This window comes from Diceros bicornis, unplaced genomic scaffold (genome assembly GCF_020826845.1).
Source record: "Diceros bicornis minor isolate mBicDic1 unplaced genomic scaffold, mDicBic1.mat.cur scaffold_93_ctg1, whole genome shotgun sequence".
NCBI lineage: Eukaryota > Metazoa > Chordata > Mammalia > Perissodactyla > Rhinocerotidae > Diceros > Diceros bicornis.
Window position 1 is genome coordinate 190,090 of NW_026691823.1, and position 15,151 is coordinate 205,240.

General features: G+C 42.8%; 1 long non-coding RNA gene across 8 annotated transcripts in view; it reads right to left on the reverse strand.

Moving 5' to 3' along the window:
- LOC131403867 (uncharacterized) overlaps positions 1–10,618 on the reverse strand; it is a 28,282-nt gene extending 17,664 nt beyond the window's left edge. For 2 of the 8 annotated variants that reach the window (XR_009219609.1, XR_009219610.1), the window contains exons 1-2: positions 9,224–9,542; positions 2,869–2,931 (exon numbers count right to left, since the gene is read on the reverse strand). This is a non-coding gene — a long non-coding RNA (uncharacterized LOC131403867). Of the gene's footprint in view, positions 1–2,868; positions 2,932–3,022; positions 3,217–5,161; positions 5,366–9,223; positions 9,543–9,606; positions 9,811–10,390 lie in introns of those variants that run through there. The other 6 variants (XR_009219614.1, XR_009219615.1, XR_009219613.1 and 3 more) reach the window with 6 other exon arrangements.
- Between the last annotated feature and the right edge of the window lie 4,533 nt (positions 10,619–15,151).

Sequence of the window (15,151 nt, forward strand, 5' to 3'; positions counted from 1 at the left end):
GTGCTTTAATCTTGGTTGGCTGTTCCCATTTTTCCTTCTGAACAAAAAAACCTGAGACTGGTTTTACTGCTGCCCATATCTGCCATTTTCGACACAAGCAACAGTAATGGAGGAAGACCCAAATGTACTATCTTTCACATGCAGGCACTTGGTAAAGCTGCCAGGGGTGGCCAGTGTCCACCTGGAACAGGTACAATAGTAACCATGCCTTCTCCATCCAAATTCTAGTTTCATTCTTGCCTCCACAATAACCTTCAAAGCTGACCACATAAGCAACTCATCCACGCATCCGTGCAATCATTCATATATTCAGGGCTCTGAATATGAATATGAAAGCCACTCAGCTAGGGTCAACAGGGAAAACAATCAGGTAAGTACAATACCTGTCAGGGACCCTGACAGACTGGACACCCTAACCTAGCAGAAGGACTCAAGGAGGATTTCACAGTGGAAATTACTTTTCAGCTAAGACCTGAAGGATGGGTAAGAGTTAACCCAAAATTGGGGAAAGCAAGAGTAAAAAGACGAGGGGAGAACATTCAGGCAGGGGAACTAGCATGTTAGAAGGCTCAAAAGTAATAAATAAGAATAACGATGATATTGACAAAAATAGTGATGAATAATAAATTATTGACTCTCTGGGTCAGACACTGCTTTAAGGTTCTATATGTATTAATTCATTAAGTTCTCATAAATATCCTTATCCCCATTTGACAGATGAAGAAATGGATGCACAGAAAGTTGAAGTAATCATCCCAAGGTCATAGGGCGAAGAGGTGGTGGGACTTGGACTGAACTGAGGCGCCTGAAGACAGAGCCTACCTGCTTACACTGTGCTACAAAAGATCTGGTCATGCTTCAGAAACTGGAATTTTGGTCCATGAAGAATTTTAGGGGGAGGCTGACAAGGGTGGTGATGATGAGAATTAAACAGGGGCAGATAATGGAGGGTCTGGGAAGCCCCTGTACCAGACACCTCTCATGTCCTCCTCACATCCTCCCGGCCCACCTTTTCTTCTACCAGCCACAGCTGCAGCAACCTGCTGTATGCAGTGAACCTGGCAGCACCTGCCTCAGGTGCATCAGGTGCTACCAGGGCTGCAGCACGGAAAGCCTGGATGTGAGGAGTCAACACCTCCTGGGACAGCCCTGACCAACAGGGGTCAGGAACCAGTAGGTAAACAGCCCCCTCTTCCTTGCCTTCAGTGGACACTTGTGGGGAGAAGAGGGGCAGACTACATGGCTCCTCTGAAAACCTGGAGGGATGGAACCCTAGGTTCCCACAGCAGTGATCAGCTCCTACTTCATTCTGCCCAGCCTTCCTCTTCAGTTTTATGTGACTACTTCCTACAAATTACCACCTACACGCAAACCCTCCTCTCACACTCTGCCTTCCGTGGGGAACCAGATTGAAACAGCCATGTTAGACAGTTTAGATTTTATCCTTCGGGCAGTCAAAGACAGCATATTTTTGGCAAATCATACCTTCTCTCTTCCAAGAAGCAACAAGAGGCTGAGCGAGGGGAACAAACTCAGCAAAATGATGGCTTGGTAAAGGTTCCCATTCTTCTCTCACCTCACCCCTCCCACCACCATTACACCAGGAAGCCACCCAAGAATAGGGTGCAGGAAAAGTCTATACCCTGTCTTCTGCTCCTTTAGCCAGAGGCTAGAAAAATGGCAGCTGCCCTGGACTCCTTCAGACTGGGGCCCACTTCTGAGGCCATGGCATCTACAACACTGCTACTTCTTCCACCATCTCACTGGCTCTTCTTGTCTCTTCTAGAGCTACTAGAGACATATGGCTACCTGACTGGTACCTTTGGAAGTACACTAAATCTTAAAACCAAAGAATAAGCTTGAAGATGAGGAAATAAATGGAATAGATAGATGATTTGGTTTTAAAATATTCTTGGCTTCTCTCTCTTCTGGATGAGATGTTTTCATTTCTCACTCATATTATGATGTAAATAAATCACAGATTAAATGCTATAATAGCCAGAAATTTTTTATATGAACAATATTGGAGGTAACACCATACATCTGGCTTAAGGATGAAGTTCAGTTTCTATAAAATAGAATTAAAAATATTAACATTTTGCTCTTAATATTAGATTAAGTAACATAAAAAGGATAACATATATTATCCACTGCTCATAGTAATTTTAACTGTCATTATCATATATCCAGGAATAAGTGAGACACCATGTAACCCTGCCTACAGCAGTTTGTTGAAGGGCCAGCTACAGCAATTACGCCTTAATCAATACACAGGCTCAAGGTGTTTAAATTGTGGCCAAAAAGAAAGAAAGACCACAAGGCATCTTTCTTTTTTTTTCAAATTTTCTTCTTTAAATTTATTTAATTAATTAATTTATTTTTATCCCCCAAAGCCCCAGTACATAGCTGTATATCCTAGTTGTAGGTCCTTCTAGTTCTTCTGTGTGGGATGCTGCCTCAGCACGGCTTAACGAGCCATGCGTAGGTAGGTCTGCCCCCAGGATCTGAACCAGCAAACCCCGGGCTGCCGCAGCGGAGCACGGAAACTCAACCACTACGCCACTGGGCCGGCCTATAATCCATCTTATTCTTAAGACATTTAAGCAAAATAGATTCCTGAGATAACACAAATACTGAATGATGAAAATAAGATAATTTTTATCTTATACTAATTTTAACCAAATTTATTCTTACATTTGACAGTGATTATACTAAATTGCAATGTTTAGGTGAAACTGCTACACATTAGAAATAAGAGAATGGTAAAAGTACTGTAACTATGGTATTTGTAACATATATTAGGGTTAAATTTTTATTGACTAACACATGCAAATTGGTTTAAAAACTGTTACCACTGTCCTTTCTTACCTGCATATGTCAGATTGATTATGTTCATAAAGTTTCTTTTCCAGGTCCAATCTCTTCTTTTCACTATAATACAGAAAGAAAATGTTTTATGAATAATTACACTGATAAGTAATAGGCAGTTGGATTTAGAACATGATCTCCTTTGAAATCACACCTTTGTAAGAATGCTTCTCTGGCCTCTCTAAGAAGCAGAAAATGCCAGCTGCGTTTGAAACTCAAGACAAAAATACTTAGCAGTCATCACGGAAGTCTAAAAAGCAAAAAGGACACTGAAATGAAGCAAAAACAAGATTCTCAAAGTAAATGGGGAAATGCAGTAAGAAAAGGCTGGGAAGCAGGTTCAATCACTCAGCAAGTATTTCTTGAGTGCCATGATGACGGTTCTAGGTCTGAAGACTAATCCGGTGTAGACCAACCAAGGCCCCTGCCCTCAGGCAGCTGACATTCTAGGGGGAAGGAGAGACAATAAACAAGATAAATATGTAAAATATGATATGGCCAGACTTCTCTGAGACGGTGACAGTTGAGCGATGGGGATCCCACCAGGTCTGGACACAATGCCTCCACAAATCCACCCTAGATTGAAGACTGGTGGCTTGCTCTGTTCCCAACTGGACAAGCCTGGGCAGAGCCAAGTAGCTGAGTTAGGAAGAGGTCTCTGAAAAGTAGACCTGCCCTCACTCACATTTAATGAAGACCAGGCCCCCTAACACTATTACTTCAAATTTGGGGGGATTTCTTTTTACAACTTTGTAACATCGCCGTGATTTGTCACTGACTGCTATCCTGTGATGATCAGGTGAGTGCTGGCAGTCAGCTAGAGGACAGAGCTTACCCTGCACACCCAGCCTGGGCAAGAGGTAGGGGAAACTGGGCAGCAGGGGTGGTAGCAGCCAAAACCAAGGGGCTAGGGGTGAAACTGCTAAATGAGAAGCCATCTCAGTCCCAAAAAGAGTCCTTGGGAAGTTTAACCACAGAGGGCCCCGCTCAACCACCACCAACGTACCAGCTTCAATCCCATCTAACTGAAGCCAAACTGCGAATCTAAGTTAACAAGAACTAAAGGCCAAAAGAGAAATCACATAATGTCTGAGAGAAAAATGCTAAAGCAAAGACTGAATCAACGACAAGGAGTCCAACAGAAGGTGAGCCTAGCTTGGCCCCCTGAGGGACAGGGGCTGAGCCCACATTCCATTTGTGAGCTCTTAATTATTAGTTTCCGTTTTCCTTCAGAGAAAAAAAAAAGCCCAAAAGTTACTCTGTTAGCTAAATTATAGGTTAAGTAAATTTCTTTGCTTAGCATAATCTAGAATGGAAACCATCATTTAACCAAAATTCTTTTAATGGGAAAATAGGGTCCAAAATCCAAACACTGAATCTTTGCTTGGGGAATAATCTCTTCCTCAGTTGGGGTATGTCTACGTTAAAAAAAAAAAGGAAAAAAAAAAAAATTTACAGAAACACAAATTTTTAATCTAATAGCTTCACACAGATCTTTATTTTCTCATTAAGAAGACTGACCTCAGAAGAGAAGTGAAAAAAACATGGTATAATTGCTTCCATGTTAGAAATTTTTATTTGTCACTTTCCTCCCTTCTAAGGTTCAGTGATCAATAGGATACTTAGTTCATGAAAAATGAATGTCCGGACAGAGTGAGCAATTCGTCACTAAATTATGAGACAGACCCTTAAAGGCATCTATGACCTTGTGCCTCTGATGTCATGCTTTACTTCTGTGGAATTTCTGCCAAGAAAGCATGACTGGAATCTGGTCATGAAGAAACATCAGATGGACCCAGCTTGAGGCTCACTCTCCAGAATGAAAGCTGTTCTCTAGGAAACTGTCAGGAACAGGAAAGGCAGGGAAAGACTGAGGAATAGGCACAGATGGGGAGAGACTGAAGAGACATGGCAAATGGGTTCACAGATGGACTCCTGGACCAGACGATAAAAAAGACAGTGCTAGGACAGTTGGTGAAATTTGACTGGGGTCTGTGGATTGGTATATCAGCACTGATTTCCTGACTGGGAGGGTTATATGGTGATCACAGAGAGAGCATCCTTGCTTTTTGGAACTATGCACTGGAGTGCTTAGGAGTGATGGGGCATCATATCTGCAGTTCTCAAATGGTTCAGAAAAGATTAATAATTTTAGATAGAAAGAGAAAGAGAAAATATAACAAAATGTTAAGAGTTGAGGAATCTGGGTGAGGGAAATATTAGAGGTCTTTGTCCTCTACTTGCAACTTTTCTGTAAGCTTGAACTCATTTCAAAATAACTGTAACAATTTACCTCTGACTTCTAGTGAAGAAGGACCACAGTCTCTTTGGGAATCCACCACCTCACGAGCAGCAAGTTCTTTTTAATAAAGAACATAAAACTTCTTTGTTCTTGCTCTATCTCCAGTAGGGACAGACTGGTCAAACTTCTTCTCTAGCATGACACTTCCTACACTGAAAAACCACAAACACCTCTTGGCCTTCTATTCCAGGCAAAATGATGCTAATCTCATTCACTCTTCATCACAGGCCCATTTTCTAACCTCATCATCCATGCAGCAGTGCCTCTGAGTGCTGTCTTTCATATGTTTTAAATTTAAGACTTAAAACAAGATGTCTACCCCAATAAAAAGCCAGAGAAAGGATTATTGGGAGGATCATCTTGCAATTCCTACAGATTAAATCTCTGTTTCAGAATCTTTGGAACATCCAGCCCTGGGATATGTACCCACTGCCAATGGTTTCAGGCACCTGCACCCCTCACTCGGACCTTTCGAAGTTTTACACAGCTGGGTGGTCCTTAAAGTGTAGTATGTGGTTTAGTTTCCTCCTTTTAAGCCACCTGTTATTCAGTTTTTGTATCAATATCATCTTCAGCTTAACTCAACTAATACCTCAGCATCAATTTCTGGGCCTTTACGATATCTCACCCTGAATCAATATTGGTATTGAAAACACTGGGGCTGGTTAATGGGCCTTTTAAACAGATGTTTTTATATAATTGTAAGTGTCAACTCCACTTACATGTTTCTACTACACTTGTGGCACTATATGCATTGTACAGAGTCATTCCATCAGGCTCTTGTAGATTCAACGACCTTCCCACAATGCAAAGAAAACACTGATACAAAAAGGAAAAAATTCAGAATATAAAATTACATCTATGTGTGACTACAGCTAAGACAATCTGGCTAGAAACGCACCAAGTACAAGGGAAAAGCCCAGCTATTAGACCAGCTAACATTGCAATGACCCACCTCTAAGGGGGCTGAGAAAGGACAGGTTGTTTTTCTCTCTCACTCCCAGGAAGTCTGTGGACTGACAAAGCAGCTGTGACTGCCCAAGGTCGCAGCCTGTAAATTTCTGGAGCTTCAGGAGACAATGGTCCTTGTGGTCAGCGGGATTGGTTGAGAAAAACAGGCACATTCAAACACTCAAACAGGGTACAGACAATGATAGTCATTATCTGTTGCTTCACAAACTACAGCTTTCAACTCTTTTACTTTGAGGCTCTTTATTTACTAGAGAAAAAAAAATCTGTGGCCGTACTTCACATATTAGTCAAGGCCTCTCATTTCTGTGAGGAACCAAGGTTCAGAGAGGCTGAACCACCTGGTCAAGGTCACACAACAGTTCACAGACTGGAACCCAGGTTTCCATGTTTCCACCGCACTTTTCTGTGTATCCAAAATTATTCGCCTCTGTACTTATTAACTATGCATTAGAGTTAGTTATGGACTTTTAAAATGAAAAACGAGTACACACAGCAACAGATCTGTACTGACTTAAAAATAAAACCAACCTCCAAAGGCAGAACCATGAATAGGCTATAAAATTTGACTCAAATTCCTTATACAATTTCAACAGCCTCACCTTGCTTAATAGTTAAAGCATTAAGTGTTAAACATGAAGTAATAATCATTACACAGTTATTATACCATAAGGACTATAAACAGCCAGGTGTTCCTAGCACAGGAAGCAAAAATGATAACTCACAATTAACTTAGTTCAAAAAGAATGCCATTTGAACCAGTGACATTTTAAAATTTAGAACTTGGGCTAAGAGATACAAATAACTAAAGGCCTGGGGTAACTAAGCTACTATTCTAAGAGAACAGAGTCAAAAAGCAGTTAAAAAAAAAAAAACTCAAAAAACAAACACACACAGTACAGAGAACAGATTGGTGGTTACCAGAGCGGAAGAGGAGTGTGGGGAGGGTGAAAGGGGTAAAGCAGGACAATGTGTACAGTGACGGATGGAAACTAGACTTTGGGTGGTGAACACGATGGACTCTATACAGAAGTCGAAATATAATGATATACACCTGAAATTTATATAATGTTACGAACCAACGTGACCTCAATAAAAATAAATTAGTAAAACGTAAAGAAAAAAATTACACGCACACCCAGAGGTGAATTTGTTTTATTATTTGTTTGTTTGCTTTTTAACTTGGAGCTGGACTTCAGTATAAGATTTCACTTTGGGGATGGGACAATAGCTTAAATTGGTTTGAATCTATAAACCAAACTTTAGTTTTTCAAAATGGTTAAGGAACCTTGGAGCAGAATTGAAATTTTAAAATTTATTTTAGGGGCCAGCCTGGTGGCGCAAGCTGTTAAATGCGCACGCTCCGCTGCGCCGGCCCGGGGTTCGTGGGTTCGGATCCCGGACGGGCACCGACGCATTGCTTGTCAAGCCATGCTGTGGTGGCGCCCCATATAAAGTGGAGGAAGATGGGCACGGATGTTAGCCCAGGGCCAGTCTTCCTCAGCAAAAAGAGGAGGATTGGCAGATGTTAGCTCAGGGCTGATCTTCACACACACACACAAAAAATTATTTTATTATTCTTATTGTTCTTCCCCCTGGTGATTTCTTTTAATGTATTTAATCTTATATAATGGGTTTTTTTGTGTGTGTGTGTGTGAGGAAGATCAGCCCTGAGCTAACATCCATGCTAATACTCTTCTTTTTGCTGAGGAAGACTGGCTCTGAGCTAACATCTATTGCCAATCCTCCTCCTTTTTTTTTTCTCCCCAAAGCCCCAGTAGATAGTTGTATGTCATAGCTGCACATCCTTCTAGTTGCTGTATGTGGGACGTGGCCTCAGCATGGCCAGAGAAGTGGTGTGTCGGTGCACGCCTGGAGTCCGAACCCCGGCCGCCAGTAGCGGAGGGCACGCACTTAACCGCTAAGCCATGGGGCTGGCCCCAATGGTTTCATTTTAAACACAACCTAACAAACAACATTAAAGAAACTGGGTTTTTTTTCTTTAAAAAAAAGCACTTTAAGTGTACTGATGCACAGAGCAATGTCTTGTCTTTTAATTATCAAGTATATGCAGACACAATATCATCTTTGAAATATCACACTGTCCACTCTTCCTGGTTGACTGGAACATGGTCATTATTTAGTGGCAATGTGTGGCTAATGTTCTATACAAGACATTTATACCTCCTGGACATTAGCTGGTTGACTTGGGATTTCTTCCATTCCTTGAACAAACATATATCAAGCCCCTCCTCCACCTAAGGTACTCTATTATCAGCTAAAGCTTCAGCTAGATATGGTTTCTGAGCTCCTGGAATTCTCCATCTAGGCAGGGAGCAAGTCACTCAAGCCACTATCTAGAGTCCTGTAAGAATGCCGAGGTTGCATGAGTTAGGGAACAGGCTGATCAATACTTAGTGCAGGGAAGCCACTGAAGGAAGTGATTTTTCAAAAGCTGGAGTTGAGGAGGTTCCTGGGGTGGGTGAGTGGCGGTATGTCAGAAAGAAAATAGGATATAGAAAAAGATTAAAGAGTAAAATATGGTGAGGACAATTAAGGAGGCCTGTTGTAGATGCTCTATAAACATTTGACAAAAATTAAATCTAGCATAAAACCAATATAATTCCTTTTCAAAACCACTTACTTCTGCCTTTACCTTACACATAACTATTGTTGTCATTTTAGCATTGTTACACACACACAGCTCTCTTCACTAAAATGATTTTGTAACTTTAACACTCATTAAACCTTTTGTTTATCAAGAGATCCAAACATCTATTTCCTTTCTTGTCAACTAGAGATTTCCAACACCAATTAATTTAGCAGCTAAATAATAGTTCCAACAACTTATCTTTTATGTGGTTATTTATAGCAAAGTGCTTTTTAATTTTCTTTCTGTATGTGCTCTTAGATCTAGCTGTCTTCAGCGGTTCTCATCTTTCATGTCTTAATCAAGGTATCACGCATACTCCAGAAGCTGGACTTCTCTGTCTGGAAATTTCATCCCTTCGCTGGAACTATGGCCCTCAGAAAGTCTCCCGCATTTAAATAGGGCATATGTTTGACAAACACACACACACTCACCTGCCTGTGTTCCTGGACCTGTCACCACTGATGCAGTGCAGCTGTCAGGGTGGGATGACAATTTGAAGAGACTGCGGAGGGGGCGTGTAGAGGGAACGAGAGAAATTCACGAGGCTTGACTGAGAGTGACAGGCAGGAGAACTCCTACTCCCCCTTCCGGGCAAATTCAGTGACGCGGCCGCGTCCTCCAGCGGGAGATCTCCAACAAGGGGGTCTCTCCGGTAAACTCTGTCCTCCAGGCCCCAGTGGGAGCTTGGGGGCCGTCGCGGGCGGACCCAGGCCCAGGGGAACCACGGGCGGGGCGAGTGGGAAGGACAGACGGCAGGGCACCGGCCGACCCTGGGCGCCGGCCTATGCCCGCCCCCGCCTCGGGTAGGCCGTACCTGTCCCGCAGCCCGCGCTGGAGGCGGCCCAGCCTCTCCTAGGAGTCGGGGCTCGCCAGGGGCGCGGACCGAGCGGAGGCCTGGCGCATGCCGCCGCCGCCACGCTCGCCCCGCGCCGCCTCGGGCCAGCGCGCGGAGGGGAGGGGCGGGTTGTCGGGGGCGACGGCCCCACCATGCACCGCGGGTGAACACGGCGCCCCGACGCCGTGCAGGGGGCGGGACGGGGCGCCGTGAATGGGCGGGGCCGACGGCCGTGGAGGGGCGGGGTGTCGTGGAGGGGCGGGGTGTCGTGGAGGGGCGGGGTGTCGTGGGAGAGGTTGACAGCCGCCTTGGGGGGAGCCGGCCCAGGCTGCACGCTGCGGGATGGGCAGGGGTCCTTGGGGGTTGGGTGCCCAGGGCTCTCTGCCCGAGACTGGCGTCTTCCTTCTCCCTAACCGTTCAGAACTCTCACGGGACAGACCCTGGTCCTCCTCCAGGTGGAGCCGTTCTCTGAGGGTCAGTCAGAAGCCCACTCCTGATCCCCACCATGGGTAAAGGATGGAGCTTGGCTGGGAGCAAGTCACGTGATCAGTTTTTGTCCTGGCATGAAACTACATTAATTTTGCAAGACGCATTCTCTTTCCCTCCTGCCACCTCTCCCTCTCTTCTTCCCAGGATATGCTGAGTGCCACGCACTGTGCTAAGCTTGGTTTCCTACCAGCACTTAAAAGCAAAAGAAAACACCACAAAAAAGACAAAATTCTAAGCAACTGTGTTCAGCCCTGACAGCAGAACAATCCCTTACCTGTAAATCCGTGCTGACCATAAGGATGTGGTTAATGCTGTAGGTCACATTACTAGTTGGTGAGGAGAGGAAAGTTGCTAACAAGTTGCTTGCAAAACAGACATTTGTTTGTGCAGATATAGAATCCTGCAGCAGGGACTTGAGCCAGGCTGCCTAGACTCAAATCCCCTCTTCCACTGCCCAACTGTGTGACCAAGTGCAGGTCACCCTCCTGAAGCCCAGGGTTCCTTATTTATAAAACCGGGAAGATGGTTACTGCAGGGCCTAGCTATGCCATTGCTATAAAGATTAGATCTGTTAACGTGTGTAAGTGTTTAGAAGAGGGCCCAGCACATAGGAAGCATCAGTTTTTATCAACATCATCACCAACTTGGAGGAAAAGCTTCCTGAAGAAAGACAACCGTACTCCAAAACCTGCAGGGCAGAAAAAAAGAAATTATAGTTTCTTTAGTCTCTTATTCTTCATTTCTTTTGGTTTCTTTGCTCAGTCATTAATTTCACTTACTTGCAAGGTGTGACTTAAACTAGTAAATCAATCATTAGCAAGAGAGATGGACTACTCAAAGGTCAATAATATAAAATTATAATGTTACTTAGCCTTCCCTTCGCATTTGCCAGGGCCAGGGCAAGAGTGTGAATGGACGCCCTCATACCATCTGTCAAAATATTAAACAATTATAAATCACGATGACAAATTGTAGATAAAATATGTTTTCTCCTCCTACCTTGGCCAATGTGCCTTCATAAGAACCTGGAAAGCCAGAGGGAAATTTAGTTCTCTGACTCCCTCCCCAGCCCACTTTATTTCCCACCCCGGGCCCAGTCTTGCACTGTGAGGGGCCTCACACACTGGCAGGGATGTGTGTGTCTCCCCAACGCCACCACCCCAGTCTACAAGTCCTAGCTCTGTCCTCATCCCCACCTCAGCCTCCTCTTGGCCACTCCTCAGGCCTAAGGGCGAGCACCTTGCAGGAAGTGATAGTCACCCTTGCAGGAAGGGTCCAGGAAAGAGGTCTTTAAGGGCCTCAGAAAGGAGGTTAGGGCCCTTTGAGCAGGGATTGTCAGGGTGATGGGTACCTGAAATGTGTTGCAGAATGGTGTGTGTGTGTGTGTGTGTGTGTGTGTGTGTGTGTGTGTGTGTGTGAAAGAGAGAGAGAGAGAGTGCGCTCTAGGCAGGCATGTCCCCTGGCCCTGGGCCTCCTTGCCTTGCATAGAATGGCATGGCCAGAAAAGGGCCAGAACACGCTTTGTAATATACAGAAGCCAGGGTAGGGGCCCTCTTGCCTAGGTCTAAGGGTAATCCTGATGTTACTTTTATTTAGTTGTTATATCAAATCATTATACCAAATTGATTCCATGGTAGTTGTGGACCTTAAACAGCCAGTTATTTCTCCAGCACAAATAGGTTTATTTAGGATCAGCAAAGAATTGCAATCTAAGGTCTACAACCATGTCAAGCCACCTGCAAGTCCTCCTGCAGAAAAGGGAGAAGAAACTCTTATAGAGGGGAAGAGGAAGTTGGGAGGGCTAATGTAAACAAAGAGTCCTCCAAAGAGGAGGAGACTGGGAGTTGAAAGTGTAGTGGCTTTTCATTGGCTGAGTTGTGGTAGTCTATCATTGGCTGAGCTGTTGCTGGCAAGAAGAGGAAGTCTTTCTTCTTCCTATTGGGCTCTGCTATCTTCATAGGGTGTCAGAGCTCCCCTTTTTGGCCTCCTGACTCCATTTTAGTCAGGTTTATGTTTATTAATTTCCACATAGTGTGCAAAGGTTTACTTTACTGATTTTAGTGCAAACAACATTGTACTACAACCCTGGCAAAAAAAAAAAATGTATCTTTTTAGCATATTTTATTTAGGTCTCCTCTCACCCAGATTAGTTTACTAAGGGAAAAAAATCCCCCAAACAATTAATGTAGCTAATTATTTTCAGTAAATACATAGAGTAACCAGGTGAGGCATCATTTAGCATCCCAAATTTTTATTAGGCCATCTTAGGAGAGTCTAAAATTAAATATAATTAAACAGTAAATAGATAATTCAAAATAATTAAAATTTGCATTCTATGGTTGATTTATTAATGACATATGACATCTAAATGCAGGACCCTCTTTATTAACAATAACACATAGCAAACTAAATGAATATTTCTAGAGTATTTATGCTAAAATTATGCATTCTAAATGGTGACAGACTTTTATTAAATGCAGAGTTTTTCACTTTGAATATTTAATTTGCTGGAGCACTCCCTTTTAATATTGTTCTTAAATCCGTTTATATTAGCAGAGCTGATTTCTGTAAACAGCTCTGATTGTACTTCCTGGACCACAGGCCATGAAGTCTGCCTAGAGGGACAAGTCTTCCTATAAGCTACAGAATGTCTTAGCTGCGAGTTAGAGGGGATCTAGCTTCACCCCCTTGTTTTTTTAGAGGAAAAAAAGGTTCAGGGCAGGTAAGGGACTTGGCCCGGGTCACAGCTGATAATCTGTGTAATGTTAATGAGTCTAGTTCCAAAGATGGGTCCCTAATGGCCCCATTAGGCAAAGAGTAAAGAAAGCCAGTGTTTCATCTCAGTAGACATATGGCTCTTTGGGTGAACCATATGAAATTGCCGTTTTTGTAGCTCAGAAACAGTTGGATCAATGAATGGAAGATTGGTTTTGGAAATATGTTGAAATTAGAATTTTACATTTTAAAATGTAAACACCACACAATTTTAAAATTAAATCCTGTATATTTGAGTCAATAACTGCTTGGATATTATATTATGTAGTTTGCTAGGGCTGCCATAACAAAGTACCACAAACTGGGTGGCTTAAACAACAAAAATTTATTGTGTCACAGTTCTGGAGGCCAGAAGTCTGAGATCAAGGTGTGGGCAGGGTTGGTTCCTTCTGAGGAAGACTCTGCTCCGTACCTCTCGCCTAGCTTCTGGTAGTTTGCCAGCAATCTTTGGCATTCCTTGGCTTGAGGTGCATCACCCCGATCTCTGATGTCATTTTCACATGGCATTCTCTCTGTGTGCATGTGTGTCTCCAAATTTCCCCTTTTATAAGGAAACCAGTTATATTGGATTAGGGGCCCACCTTCCTCCAGTATGACCTTATCTTAATTAATTATATCACAATGACCCTATTTCCAAATAAGGTCACATTCTGGAGTGCTGGGAATTAGGACTTCAACATACGAATTTAGGGGGTACACAATTCAACCTGTAACAGACATGAACATGGAAAGTATTTCATTTTGCAATCACTATTCAGAAATATTTGACATTGCATCCTATGCTATTAGAAAATTCACTTTTAAGTAGAGATGACTCAAAAGTAGAAAGTAGGGAGAAAGGCTGTGATGCCACATGAATATGTCTATGGAACCCCTCCACCCATTGAGCATTTACACCAGTATAAGCATTTATTGCCTTATTTAAACCCAATAACAGTCCTTTGAGGGCACCTGGCCTAAGATCATGCTGCCAGTATGTTCTTGACCAGCTAGTGGTAGAGCTAGAATTCAAAAAGATCTTTTCCAAATCCAAAGTCTATCCTTTCTTATCCTCCATTCTATATGGCCTCGAAACTCATCATTTGACAGCTACTGATATTTTTTATTTTCCTTGTATGAGATGTGTAAAATATATATTTTGTGACCCAGAAGAGTTTACACATATACATGGTTCATTATTTGAGAGATAGTATTCATTGACATAGAATTCATTTTTTACATGCCGTGATATAACACTATGTGTTCACCATTCTGTTAATTTTCCTCCTTAGCACTCAGTAAGACTACGTTTCTCATCCTTTCTAGTGGTTAGATGGGTCTATATGACCCAGTCTGGCAATGAAGTATGAGCAGAAGTGATATAGCCACTTCCAGGCCTGGCCTCCAAACATCCTGCACTCTCTTCCTTATTTTTCCTTAGTTGGCCAGCTAGATGCAGAGGATCCAATGGAGAACTCTGAGGCCCTGGAAGAAGAGTGGATGATTGCAAAGCATAGAGCACAGAACTGTGTCTTGGGCCAGAACTAAACCTTCACTATATTGAGCCACTGATATTTTGAGGTTGTTTGTTTCAGCAGCTGGCACACTTATCCTGACTAATACACAAACATTCCATGCAACAATTATGCAAATGCACCAAAACAACTTTCTACAACGTTCTCAATGGATTTATGTGACTATCCAGATGGTGAAGGAGACTGAAAACCTGGAACTCTGAGATTAAGAGTTGATGTCTGACAATGGAATACTACTCAGTCAAAAAAAGATGAAATCTTGCCATTTACAACATGGATGGACCTTGAGGATATTATGCTAAATGAAATAAGTCAGATGGAGAAAGACAAATACCATATGATTTCACTCCCATGTGGAAGATTTAAAAAAACAACAAAAACAAACAAACACATAGACACAGAGAACAGACTGGTAGTTACCAGATGGGAAGGGTGGTGGGGGGAGAGTGAAAGGAGTAAAAGGGCACAGTTGTATGGTGATGAATGGAAACTAGACTTTTGGTGGTGAACACAATGTAGTCTATAAAGAAGTCGAAATAGAATGATCTACACCTGAAATTTATATAATGTTATAAACCATTGTTACCTCAATAAAAAAATAAATTTTTAAAAAAGGAGTCAATGTCTGAGAAGAGAAGCCTAGATAGTGAAGGCAAAGTTACAATGAAGAACCATCTAGAGCAGCTCTGGCCAATAGACTTTCAGCAATGATGGAAATGTTCTATTCTGCGCTGTCCAATACGGTA